Genomic DNA, 13,130 nt, shown 5'->3' with positions numbered 1-13,130 from the left:
TTGCTAACGACACATAAGAGTTTTTGTAGTAATAATTCATGCTTTTGGAACCCTTTTAATGACACTTCAAATAACTGCTAACAACACGTTATGCTAACGACAATCCAACTCCTAATGACAATTTAAGAATTGTCATTAGTGAATGGGGTCGACAACATCAATATGACAATTTGTTTTTATCATACCTTTCTACCCGTAGATAGAAGTCTTAATTTATTTTTTAAGTGTAAAACTAAATTCTATAGTTTTAAAGGCCAATAATATGCTCAAAATGGGTTTTACTTAAAAAATAAATTCTTTACTAAACAAATCACCTTGTTTTGGTTGTAATTCTCTAGTGAGATATCATGTTGACTTAATTTTTTGTTTTATTTGAAAGCTGAAATCCTTTAGTTCAATTCAATTTTTTGAGCAAAGATTTTAAGAATGTCATGTCATTTTGAAGGCCAAAATATAGTTAAAATTAGAATAACCTAAAAAGTAAACCAAAAATACTGGATTTTAACATATGACTCGTAACATGAAATGATTTGGACCAAAATAAGGGTGTCAGCAGTGTTGCGCAAGCTAAAACATGCACTCCCTGGGGTTGAGGGGTGCACCCAGGTTTACACCTCTCTGGGTGCTTTAATTTCTTCCTATGAAAAAAAAAGAAAAAAGAAAAATTTATATAATTTATAAAAGAGTCTTCTATAAAAGCAAAGGAGAGAACCTATAAGGGCATTTGACGCACATAACGGCTTCTTCGGGATGCACTTTGCAAGGCCCCACGTGTTCGCGCAGCCACGCAAACGCGGGATGCTGAAATGGCGGACACTCCAAAAACGTCTCCCACAGTTTCTAGACATTGTTTACCAGTTGCATGATCCTGACCAGTACCGGTTAGGATAGGGCGTCCTTGTCTGCGATTCAAATTGTCCCTTGTAAAAGGAACGGATTCAGGGTCGGATGTAGGCAATACCCATTGGACTCCCTTCTAACTTATAGTAGAGGCACTTACGGCTGGATCCGTCACTTGGCTAAATGAATTCCAATTCAGATAGACGAAAAGCTAATACAGAATACGATTTTTTACGTGATTGAATCCGGATATCGAAACAAATACTAATCCGATTATTAATTGGGTATGATTTTGGTTTGCCAAATGTGACCTAAATCCGGTGGGATATCAGACATAATCAGATCCGTTGACATTCTTAACGGCTTTAATCCATTGGACTGTATCTCAAGGTGGTATGTACTCAAAGAAAATTTTAAAATATAAAAATAAGATATGAGAGAAAAAAAAATCGGAGAGAGTGTATCATACTCTGGTTAGTAGGCGTACATCCCGTGCACCCTCTAGTTGAATGGTCAACGCTGATCATAAATTGGACCTCGATCCATAACCTTTTTTTTAGTCCGCAAGCACAGGTAGGAGTGCAATTGGATCCGGTTTAGGCGAATAACTGATTCAAATATGCCACATTATATCTGGGTACGGAGCTTTGGACTAAGACCCGAATGGCATGCATTCGGGTCAGATTAGGATTTGCTTAATCAACTTATTTTGGCATTCTGTGCCAGGTCTACATTCATATTTGAATCAGAACCGATCTTTTACATGTGAAAAGCTTGTTTTTGGTACTTTTTCACTGAATCCACTATACTATATATATAGGAAAATAAAAACCTACTGAATGAAACATGTTATTGGGTTTTCATAAATTTCTGGCGTTTTCTCAAAATTCTGACCGTACAGATGTGATCTATATGCTTGTTTTTAATAAGAATCACTTTTTGGGACATTTGATTATGATGTATGAATAGGTTTTTATAAGGTTTCAAAAAGCAACAACCTACAATTTTCATAAATTTTTGAGGCTCCAAATACCATTTTTTTCATCCAAAATGCATTAGTATTTCTAGTAAATCAATTGTGCTGAACATATCTATGGGTTAGAATTTCAAAAAAATTACTGAAAATCCACTATCATGTTTCATTTATTAGGTTTTGTATTTTGTAGGTTTCCATTTCCCATCAACATCAGATCCTAGTTGAACTCATTTTCTCATGCTAAAACATTGCTATCAACCATTTTATTGGGTCAGTCGCTGGCATGATAATCTGGGCCCAAACCCGATAGGTCCACTTGACCTGAACCTAACCGCCCCTCAGTTATGTGTAATATGAACTCATCCAACCTCCTTTTAACCTCTGCACATAAAAATATCAACATGCTTCTGCCCGTTCTCAGCAGATTCAGTACCACCGGAACTTAAATCACAACCAGATCCAAGAAGCCAATGTAAGATTCGAGTCGGATCCGGATTCTAAACTGGACCCAATTTTCAAATTTCGGATATAATATCTGGTCAACGAGATCCATATCCGACATTTTTGCATTCCCAAATATTTTGAACCTTCGTGCCTTCGACTACGAGGGGTAAATTTGAAAGCGTGAAAAAGTTTTTTTTTTTTTTTAAAGGAGTTAAAGGTAAAAGTAAAAGAGGCGGCAATGCAAGATTCCCATGCGCTTGCTTTCCCCGTTTCTTCTTCTTTACTTTTTTCCCTTCGCTCTCCCTTGCCCCTGAAACAGGCGCAGTATCGAAGGTGAAGAAGAGTTCATGAAAAGCCTCCAAGAACCCAAACAGGATCTCCGTGAGAACTGGGGTTCTTCTTCGCGGTTTTCTTCTGAGGCAGTTGGGGAAACGATGAGCGATCCATGAGTGAAGTTGAAGGAGTTCCGGAAGATCCAAACGGTTTTTTTTTGTCGGAAATTAGGGTTTTATCTTTCCTTCGCTTCTGAGAATGCTCGCCAGCTACCATAAGGGGAGGAGCAGCGCTCCTCCCGCTGCCGCCGGCGGCGGTTCTCCTCTCTCGGCCCCGGCCAAGGACGGCCCCTCCCAGACGCCTAGATCGTTGTCGAGGGCCTCCGTTGCGGCGCACACCCCCGGGAGCGGAGCCGCGACGCCTCACTTCTGCGGCGACCTCTGGAAGCGCCTCCGGGAGGTCGGCCTCGACGAGGAGACCCTCCGAGAGAAGGACAAGGCCGCGCTCATCTCCTACATCACCCAGCTCGAAACTGATGTAATTCTGGTTCCCTTTCGCCCTTCTTTGTGTTTACTGATGTTCGTCTTTCTTTCGTCGTTCTGTTAATTTGTGCGTTGCGTGCATGTGCGTGGAATCGAGTAGTAGTTTCCCCGTGCTCTGCCCGTGACTGGGATCTGGTTTTCTTCTTTGATTGTTAGGTGATCTCTTGGGGCACGATTGGATAGTATAGCTGGAAACTAACACTAATTTACCATTGAATTTGCAAACTTTGTTATTGCTTAGAGCTCTTTGGGTTGCGATTATGAAGCTTGGAATTCGGGCGTTTTACTGGATAGTTACATTTATTTATAGAATCAATCCAAACGCTGGAGTTGGTGAGATGGGTCTGATTTCCAGTTTGAGAAACCAAATTCTGGCGGATCCAAACGCGCTTTTGATGCATTTGGTTATTTTCATTTTTTGTCTCTAACTTTTCCCAACTTGGGACTCGCTGTTACGAGAAAACGGGTCCGCTTATTCTACATTTTCTTGCTTGATTCTGAGTTGTGGTGTGTAACTTGTTTGCAAAATGGTGCTCATTCTGCTTCACCTATTGATGTTTTGCATCCCATCTACCCATTTTTCATCCCTAGTTGAAGTTGAACGCTTCCCACGCAGCTATATGACCATCAGTACCAGATGGGCCTTTTACTTTTGGAGAAAAAGGAATGGGCGTCCAAATATGAGCAACTTAAAGCTGGTGCTGAGTTGGCTGAGGAGAAATACAAGCGTGACCAAGCTTCGCATCTGCGTTCTTTAGCTGAAGCTGAAAAGCGGGAGCTGAATCTTAAAAGGGCTCTTGGGGTTGAGAAAGAGTGCATAGCAAATGTAAGCTCACATTTCTCTAGCTTTTTGTCATGTGTTTGCAAATGTAAGGTCACATTTCTCTAGCTTGTTGTCATATGTTCGCACTTCAGAAGTGTCTGTTTTTGTCACTTTGTGGACTTGTAGGATCTCTTCTGTCACTTTTACGGATTCTACTCTGCTTATGTTTTTATTTGTATGATTGTTATTGTTGATTAATGCCTAATTATACGAGTGACAATTGTTCCCTTGCATTAACGGGGGTCTCATATATGGTCATCCACATAAGGTCCTCATGTCACGGGTTCAAGTATTCCTGCCTGCCTTAAATTTTAAGTGATGTGTTTGTCGTGGTCCCTTGGGAAGATAACCTGTTAACTAGATGTGATGAAAAGTTTTGGAATAAGGAAACGATAAAAGATAATGATGATGCATGACCATATGATAAAGATTGGACATTCCTTTCATTCAATGCTGAGCTTAGATATATGCTTATGCCTGGTTTTCACATATATTTTTTTATTCACCAGAAGCTCTTGAGGAGCATGAAACAATTACAATTGTTCTGAACTTTTAAATTTTCGATTTCCAGTCTCAAATTGTACGCCAGAGAGGTTAAAATCATGAATAACTTGCTTATGAGGTATTTAGGCCAATTGCTTGTCGAGGCATGAAGACACCTGCAAATAGATTTTCTTGTGTCATCAGTTCTTGCTCACAACCGTTATCAGCAATCTTTCCTGTCTAAACTCTAACTTTTAAAGTTATTTCATGATTTTCAAATAATTTCTTTTAAGCGAAATGTTGATTATGTATAGTGTGGTTCAAGACTTTTCCCATCACTTGATTTTCATTTTGGGCTTTGGCAATTGGCCAGCATGAACATGATTTTGACATTCTCGCCAAAATTACTTGTTTGCTGCTGATGTTTCTTGAACTTAAAACTTATGTGCAGCTTGAGAAGGCATTGAAGGAAACACGGTCTGAGTCTGCTGAAGTCAAGATTACAGCTGAAACAAAATTAGTAGAAGCACGTACACTAGAAGAAAATGCTCAAAACTTATCTTTGACTGCGGAGTCAAGATTGCATGCCACAGAAGCTTTGAAAGCTGAAGCTAGCCGGCTCCATTCTGTTGCTGAAAGAAAGTTACAGGAAGTAGAAGCTCGTGAAGATGAACTTCGGAGGAAACACATGTCACTTAAATCTGAGTATGTGACTACTGACCTGTTAGGTTGCATTTTTGCTAGTTCCATGTGCCATTGTTTCTGCCCATTGGTGCATGTCTTTGTTTCACTGGCTTGGCTTTGTAATTGCTCTGCCAGAACTCACTAACTACATACTTCTTGTAGGAAAAAAAACTTTGTATCCTAAATCCATGATGATCTTCATAAAGGAGTTTTTCTCCCTGAAATAGATGGCTCAAATGCTGTTTCAACTTTCAAGCTATAAATAATTGACCTACCAGCAATTTAGCACATCAAAGTATACGAACACATGCATTTTGCTGATATCTGTACTGTGTTGTTTGGATATTCATGTCTACCATTGACAACTTAGATCAATATCAACATATATCTGAAGTGATTGTCGCAGGCCATTCTATTTTTAACAAATTTTTGAATTGTATTGCTGGTTCATATACCTTGCTGTACCATATCCTATCTCACATAAACATGGACATGGGGCACAGGTGTGGGACACAATATATGGACACACTCAGTATGAAATTAATGTTTGATGAAACTAGGACATGGGACACAAGTGTATATGTGTCAACCCAATCCAAAAAACAGAAGCAGGAATCGTGGGGAAGGAGGTCCTCCCTTATCTATATTATAGTAATTTGTCTGTTTTCCCTAATTTGAGTATGGACTAGGTATGAACCATATTATTTTTTATGTTTTATAAATCAAAACCTACAGATGTGACCCCCATAGTTTAGTGGAGAACATCTATTAGATGAGAAATGTCTTGAGCTTTGTTTTTTGAGGAATCTAAAAAATCAATGTTCTATATTGCACTGGAACTTTGTAATGAGAAAAGAAACTAGTTTTTTTCATTGAAACAATTTGATCCAAAGCTTGTTTTTTACTAAATAAACGATGATAAACACATCTACAACCTCAGATTAAACATAAAACACATACAGTGATAACTTTTAGAAGTGGTCCAAATTGAGTCCATATTCAAAATAGGAACGAAAAACAAATTACTCTGTATATATATATATATATATACATGTATTACTAATGATATGGTGCATTGGGTGCACCTGCACTGTATTATAGACTGTTGGATCTTATTCGATCTAATGATTGTGCCAATGCAGAAAAATAACATGCATCGGATTTGTTAGCATGAAGCTTGAAACCCTTCACGTCATTCTTGATTGATTATCATATTAAATGCAAAAGCATGACAACTCATAAATGCAATGCATGTTTTCATTCTGTTTTAGCATAACTGTTAGATTGAAAAGATCCAATGAGCTAAAATAGGGAGTAGGTGATCACTGTATCATTACTTGTACAATGCAATCAATGACAAATTTTAAAGTATCGCTGTAACACACTTGAATAAACTAAACAATCAAGCCTGTGAAAAACAATAACGTTAAAGAAACGGTGTTGACCGTGTGCATGAAGTGTTACGGTGTGTGTTCAGTATCTTGTCTTGTGTTGTGAAGTGCTGACATGGGACACAGGTGCTCATTGAAGTGTCTGTGTGACATAGCACATAGCCATACCCTGTTGACCTGGCACTGTCAAGAAGGAAATCAACTAATAAGGCTTGGTTTAAACTGGTGGATTCATTTTGTATTTCATGAATTTTCTTGTTTGCTAGATTTGGATTTGTAAAACAAAGTACTTGTTGAGAAGGAAATCAACTAATAAGGCTTGGTTTAAACTGGTGGATTCATTTTGTATTTCATGATTTTTCTTGTTTGCTAGATTTGGATTTGTAAAACAAAGTACTTGTTGAGATTAGTTTAAAGCATGCATGCCTGTTTCCCATTAGAAAGTTCGACAATCCCTGTTAAGTTGTTGGGCTTTTTCAGGCCGATACTTAAGGTTTTCTCTATAATTGGTATGTATGTGTTGATGTTTAGGTCTGGGGATAAAGAGGATGAGTTAGGCCTTGGGAGGCAAAGGCTTCATGAACTTCAGACAGTTCTGCAGATTGGGCAGGAAAGGCTACTTGAGGGGCAGTCCTTGCTAAGTCAAAGAGAAAAAGTCATTTCTGAAAAGGCTGAGGATTTGAGGCAGCTTGAAGAGCAGTTGCAGGCTACAAAAGAAACAATTAAGAAAGAGCTCTTAGTTCTGGAGGAGGAGAAAGCCAATTTAACTTCAAAGTTAGCTGCCTTAGCAACTAGGGAAGAGGTGATCCATCCACTCATGCTTTTAATCTTGATTTCACAATGTTCTTCCAGTTTTGCTTGCACTATTTTTATTGGAAGTCCTTTTTGTTAAGTTCCTGAATAATTTTTGTAAAGGCTGCTATTCAAAGGGAGTTGCTGAATAAAAAGAGAGAGCAGGAGCTACTTATTTTTCATGAGAACATTGGAAGTAAGGAACGTGTAAGTATTTTCAAATTCTCCTTTGTTATTTAGTCCTATAAATATTATTGGTTTTCTAAAGATATAAACTCACATTTTGGTAGCTGCTTTTAGGCTGAGATTGAAAGGCTTATGGATGAGCATCAACTTGCTCTTGAGGTGAGAAAGAAAGAATTTGAAGCTGAGTCTGACCAGAGTCGGAAGTTGATGGAGGATGAATTGGCAACTAGAGGGCAGTCTCTTCAGCAGAGGGAGACAGATCTAAATGATAGAGAGGATCAGATACATGGAAGGGAGCAGGAGATGGAAATGCATATGCAAGAACTGTTAAGAAAAGAGAAGGAGATGGATGACAGGTTGAGAACTCTTGATGATAGAGAAGCAAGTTTGAAGTCTTCTGAAAAGAAAATAGAAATGGACCGGAAATCCATGCAGGAAGAAAGGGAGGATCTTAAACATATTAATCTAGATCTTGACAAATTGAAAGAATTGCTGGAAAATGAAAAGAAACAAGTTCTTCATGAACAAGAGAAGGTTGAGATTAAAACAAGTGAGAGAGAGAGGGGTTGTTAGCTCTTGAAACAAAGCTCAAAGAAGAAATTGACAATTTTAGAGCACGTGAGGTAGAACTTACAGCTCAATCTGATGAATTGAATTCACAAAAGTTGAAGTTTGAAAAGGAGTGGGAACTAATCGATGAGAAGAGAGGAGAGCTACAAAGAGAAATTGAACAAGTTGCAGAAGAGAGAAAAGCAGTAACTAAATTCCTTAAAGAGGAGCAGGAAAGACTAAAATTAGAAAAGGAAGCACTTCATGATCAGTTCCAGCGTAATTCTGATTTGTTTTTCAATGAGCGGAAGGCGTTTATGAGCAAGATGGCTCTTGAGCATTCTGAATGGTTCAGCAAGATCCAAAGAGAACGGGAAGATATAGCTCAAGATATTGAGATCCAGAAGAGGGAACTGGATAACAATATCAAGAAACAGCAAGAGGAAATAGAAAGGTTTCTGAAAGATAGAGAGGAAGCATTTCAACAAGAAAAGGCTAGGGATCTCTCTTGTATCAATTATCGAAGGGAACTAGCTCTCCAAGAGCTGGAGGATGTTGTGCTGGAAAGAAAAAAGCTTGAGACTGAGAGGCTGGAAATTGCTCTTGATCGAGAACGAAGAGAGAGAGAGTGGAATGAGATAAAGAATGACATTGAGGAACTTCAAATCCAGCAGGAGAAGCTGAAGAAGCAAAGGGAGTTATTGCATAAAGATAGAGAAGAAATATGGAATCAGATCCAGATTCTTAAAAGGTTAGAGGATTTGAATGAAGTTGCAGAAAATACATTGGTTCCTGGGTCTGGCTCACCAGAATTAGGTTCTGAAAAGTGGAAAACACTGGCCTGTAATGAACAAAATGATGCAAATGTTACAACTTACAGAGTTTCTGGTGAAATGAAAGAGGAATCTGGTGCTAGTCGTGGGTTTCTCCCAAAGCAAGCTTCAGGTAGCGCTTCACCTGATGGAACTTTATTGTGGTTCAGACGTTGTGCTGATAGAATATTCAAACGTACTCCAGGGAAGTCAGTTCAAGTAAGCCATGAAACTGATCCATGTACTAGCCTTGTTGCTAAGCATTATGAAATGCCAGTTTTGCTTGAGATTAGATCTCCAAACTCAGAGTTGTTATATATGAATTCACCTGCATATGATGAGACAATGTCCCAGTTGCAAATGGGTACTTTTGTGGGTCAATCCTTGGCATCCAAAAAGCTAAATTTCCATGAAATGGGAAGAGAAAATTTTGAAACTTTTAGCAGGACACAGTCTACGAGATCTACTCGAGACGAGTCACAAGTGATTCATAAAGTGCCATCAGCAAAAGAATGTGGTAATAGTCACATTGAACTGTCATCTGAAACCAACACAAATGAAACCAATTTAGCCCACTGCGAAAAAGTATTTGTTATGGATGTGAAGGAGAAAAAGTTGGAATCGACAAATGCTGTGCCAAATGGTTCTCGTGTTGGAAGAAAACAACCTCGTCGTGGTGCTAAATCAAAGCATACTGCTGGGAAACAAAAGAAAAGACGTCATCTAAATGATATTACTGGAGGCACAGAAGAAAATACAAATACTGATAGGTCATTTTCTTTTCCATTTTCATATTTTGTTGTTATTATCTACTGCTTTTTTGCTTGGATTAGCTTAACATCGGATCTTTGTAAGGTACTCTTGTGTACACGTGTATGGGTACAGGTCTATCTTTCCTGTATTCAAAGTTGAAGATTTTCCCCTCCTCCCACTCTCATAGGTGTAGATAGGCATGGATCGAGACCCAATTCAAGCCCACAACATATATATGTAGTTGTAGCCCTGTATGCACACCTTTGGAAATCCTTGTGTTGTATCCTTCATACCTGCATCAGCACTGTACCTATGTGACATAAATCAGGACCGTGCATTTTTTCCAAGTGTGCTAGTTAAATATACAATTGAACTTGGTCGAATCGATTGTCTTGTCTTGGTTTACGTGACTAGATAACCATTTAAGATATAAACTGTCCATCTAGGCCAAGGCTTTAATTTGCTAGATCATGTATGGAGATGGTGACCTTGCTTAGTTTTTGAGCCTAGCCTAGTCTTTAAACTATTGTTTTTTTTTTCGTCTTTGTTTGAACTGTTTTGCTTGTCTTCCCTTTTACCTTTTCTAGATTTAACATAAACTCTGATTCTGTGCTTGTAGAAACTCATCTACAATTGATATTATAGTCAATTAATAGTCTTCTGCTTGAGAATCGTCTGGAGTTGACTTGTTCTAGTCAATTTTGCTGATGATTGTTGAATCTGGGGTTTGATTGTGTATATGTAGTAATACAAGCTTATACTATTCCTTTGTTTTAATAGTTTTGTCGCAACACTATCACCGGAAGATGGTGGGAAAAAAGTTTTTAATCAGCCACAAGTAGTCGGGGATGGAAATCCTGCTGACCTAAGCGTTATTTGTGAGGAAGGTGAGAATCTGATAAAGGCACTGGGCAATGAAAATTTGACTCATCTTCAGAAGTTTGAACTCATGCCAAACAATGATAGTATTCCTTGTGGAGAATCACCTAAAGGTAACATTGTTTCATCTTCTACCTGTGATTGGCAAGGAGCAGCAAAATCATACTATGAGGTGCAGGAGAAAACAAGTTTATGCCCTGATGAACCATCAAATAGGCTTATTGAGGTAAATTCTGTTTTTTCTACCTTTGTCTTTGCTTGACCTTAGTTCATGTAATGTCTGATTCAAGATATTTGGAGATAAAATTGTATAATTTCGAAATATTATGCTTTGTATTACATATCAAGGATTTATTATATTTTTCTGTTCTTTTCAGTGTTTCTTCATTTGCATTATAATTTTGGAGCTTTGTTACTTGACTTGAAATTTCAAAGAACTTGGATGTCAGATTCTACTGCTGCAGCTGATTGAATCAAAGTTTAATTATGCTGGATAAACATTTATCATTAAAAATGGCAGGGAAGCATTCAGTTGTCAAGTATCAATTTCTAGCCAGGACATTTTGAGCAATTTCAAACTTGAATGAGAATTGTTTGCAACGCGATCTTTAGCAATGTTCTGGACCATGGATTTTGGAATTGTTGCATTGAATAATCCTCATGCATATATGCAGCATCTGTTAGTGTGTGTGTGTATCTCTTTGCAATTAATATCTTACCATTGGAGATGAGGTGAACATGATATGGTTATGCAATTCTGTATCTTGGATATTTGATAATTGCATCTGAGGTATAATCTAGAAATGTTATGTTCATAAGTGAGTCTGAATTGCCCTTGTATGCTTTCATGGAAATGTGGACCAAATTTCCATAGAAGCATAAACTTACCGGGCATGATGAAATCACTTTGTGGAATGGGGAGGAGATCAAATGGAAATGGTTCGTGATTGGTTTAGTGTCTCAAACAGAGATCAGAATCAAGATGGCAGCTAGCTTAGCATGTTGAAGTATAGAGATTTCAAATGTGAACGAAGCGAAATTTCTATTCTATGGCCTGATCTAGAAGGAATGATCAATTCAAAAAATCAATTATCAAGATAGTCAATCAGTGTGGACTCCATTCCCTGTTGTCAGTGTTCATAAATCACTCCCGGGTACAAGCCAGCATGTTGATCTGCATACACTGGGATCTGGATCCCTGTCTTTGGCAACTGAATGATAAGGGTGTGTCTTGAGCCTAGGGAAGCTTTTGTTGGAGTAAGACTACTGTACTGCCATTCCAGAGAAATACCTAGGTTGTGCTTGTCTATGTTTTCTGCTTTACCAGGGATGCTGGTCTAATTTGGTATAAGGTACAAGTAGTTCTTCAGCACCGAATGGTCAGTTGCTAATAATAACTTAAGTGTCAACTGAATTAGCCTATTCAAGTGATATGTTGGGTTATATTTAATATAGAGAGGCCAATGCTTTGATTCTTCGAATCGCATTCAAGTAGCAATGGCCTGCTTCTACTGGTGTTTCCCTGTCATCTGCTTATGTTATGTAGGTCTGGGGTGAAAGATAGCAAAAGGGACAACATAAGGAGACAATTAATTATAGGACGTGAGACATGCAAGAAGCATATGACTGCTGTATATAAGATCCTTTCTGTGCCCACTGCGAAAGGAAGAGTGTAGTTGGTTTTCCAGAATATGATGAGTTCTGTGTATACTGGTGGAGGATGGATCTTCATCAAAAGACACTCTAAAAGCATAAACTCTTACTTTGCAAGAAAGGACATTATGAAGTTGATTGAGTTACGTTGCTTTTTAAGAATGAATGCAAAACAGCCACATATGGTTTCTGTTATCTCAAGATTGAAGTTTGGTACGAAAAGAGAAAACAATGTCCATGGTTTGAGATCGAGGACAATTATCCCTTTTTCATAACTGTGCTTCTACTTTCTCTTCTTCGACCAAACTTTATTTTCACATAAAAGAGAAGCCACTGTGTGGGTGTTTTGGATGTTCCCACCTTTCCAGTAAAGTGGGACACACACATATGAGAGAGAGAGAGAGAGAGAGAGAGAGTTGTTCAAACCATCCATCTCATGACTCATTTTGGATCTTTGAAAAAACCAAAATTACCATAAATGATAGGATTTATTGTTAATTGTGTTTATTTTTCATTTAAGTAATTGGGAAAGGACTAATATTCATGATAGCCCAAGATGAGTCATAAGATAGATGGTTTAGATAGGGCTTAAAATACCTTATGCAGTGTAGTATGACATTGTAGACTTCCATGCACACATATGCCTGCACTTCCCAATTTGTGATCGATATGCGCACACCGGTTAAGGTGTGCACTTGTGTGCACCCATCTTTGACCAAGTCAGTAACCTCTCTCACTCAATCTGATATCAAATATGTGTTCAGCATGCTTTAACTTTTAATGGTCCCACCTTGAATCATGATTTTTTGAAGTGAAACCAAGATTTTTTGAGTCATCAAATTTTCGTAGAATGTGGGCCGTTGATTTTTGAAGCTGTAATCCTCATAGCAATCACATGATTCGGTTCTTGCTTCTACTAAACAAACAATCTAGATCAAATAAGTAGCAGTTTTTTGACTCTCTGATCGTTTGATTGGGTGGTCTGGGTTGGGTGCACCGCTACCACTTGTGGGACAATATAGGTGCATTTGTCATGCTCCTATATCCCTC

At 38.3% G+C, this 13,130-nt stretch overlaps 1 pseudogene across 1 annotated transcript; it reads left to right on the top strand.

Annotated features, from left to right (window-relative positions):
* The first annotated feature begins 2,578 nt into the window (after positions 1 to 2,578).
* LOC149838933 (uncharacterized) lies at positions 2,579 to 10,968 on the top strand (annotated as a pseudogene). Its single transcript, XR_016432004.1, has 8 exons — positions 2,579 to 3,070; positions 3,692 to 3,901; positions 4,833 to 5,086; positions 6,988 to 7,258; positions 7,372 to 7,455; positions 7,549 to 9,565; positions 10,329 to 10,653; positions 10,805 to 10,968. The product of XR_016432004.1 is annotated as an uncharacterized LOC149838933 (transcript).
* Positions 10,969 to 13,130: the final 2,162 nt, after the last annotated feature.

The sequence above is a fragment of the Nuphar pumila genome, chromosome 5 (genome assembly GCF_984573655.1).
Source record: "Nuphar pumila chromosome 5, dmNupPumi1.hap1.1, whole genome shotgun sequence".
In the NCBI taxonomy this organism is placed as follows: Eukaryota; Viridiplantae; Streptophyta; class Magnoliopsida; order Nymphaeales; family Nymphaeaceae; genus Nuphar; species Nuphar pumila.
This window is presented reverse-complemented; position numbering and strand designations above follow the sequence as displayed.